This window comes from Mycetomoellerius zeteki, unplaced genomic scaffold (genome assembly GCF_001594055.1).
Source record: "Mycetomoellerius zeteki isolate Tzet28-1 unplaced genomic scaffold, Tzet1.0 scaffold154, whole genome shotgun sequence".
Taxonomy (NCBI): Eukaryota; Metazoa; Arthropoda; class Insecta; order Hymenoptera; family Formicidae; genus Mycetomoellerius; species Mycetomoellerius zeteki.
The window spans coordinates 331,966-332,773 of record NW_017256489.1 but is presented as its reverse complement, the minus strand read 5'-3'; positions in this window follow the sequence as shown (position 1 = coordinate 332,773).

Genomic DNA, 808 nt, shown 5'->3' with positions numbered 1-808 from the left:
CCCCCACTACCGCTATTGGCACGAGTTGACTCTCCTGGTTCTAGTCTTCTTGTGTTATACGCAAGAAGACTAGAACCAGGAGAGTCAACTCGTGCCAATAGCGGTAGTGGGGGTGAGGCAAAAAGTGGCGACGGATAACTTCCCCCACTCTTGCGCTTCATTAGTCCTCTCTGTCGCTCTATATAGTCGTCGCTCTATCGTTCTATAATCGTCACTTTGTCGCTCTTATATCGAACTTTCACACAATGCGCAGTGCCGCTGCACATCGTGTGAATAGCCGCGGACGTTTTTTGACTCACCCCCACCACGCGAGTTGACTCTCTTGGTCTCTAGTCTTCTTGGTTATACGGAAGATGTGTGCCATGGCCTTGACTCAATCTCGCCATCTTGAATAATTTCTAACGGGGGATCAATCTTTGAATTGTGTAGAACGAAAATGTTTAGAACAGACACAAGCTACAAAATCCAATAAAGAATTATTTAATTAATTTCTTTATATTTCATTATTTTTTACTTTTATAAATTAGCATACATACTAGATTTAAGATTAACTTTTTTTTGAATTAAACTTGACGTTTAAACTGATGGCGCGGTCCCATGGTACGGAACATATGCGCAATGCGGAATTGGCGGAGCACTCGTGATTGGTTTAACCTATTTTACGTTTGTTTCGCCGATTTTTATCCCCAAGTTTTTATTTTATGCGCATGCAATGTACGGAATGGTACGGAATTGCCAGAATTATGAGATTTTGTGCGAAGAATAAGTTGTTTTTTAACCGAATAAGGTTTGTAGAGTTTTGTAGATT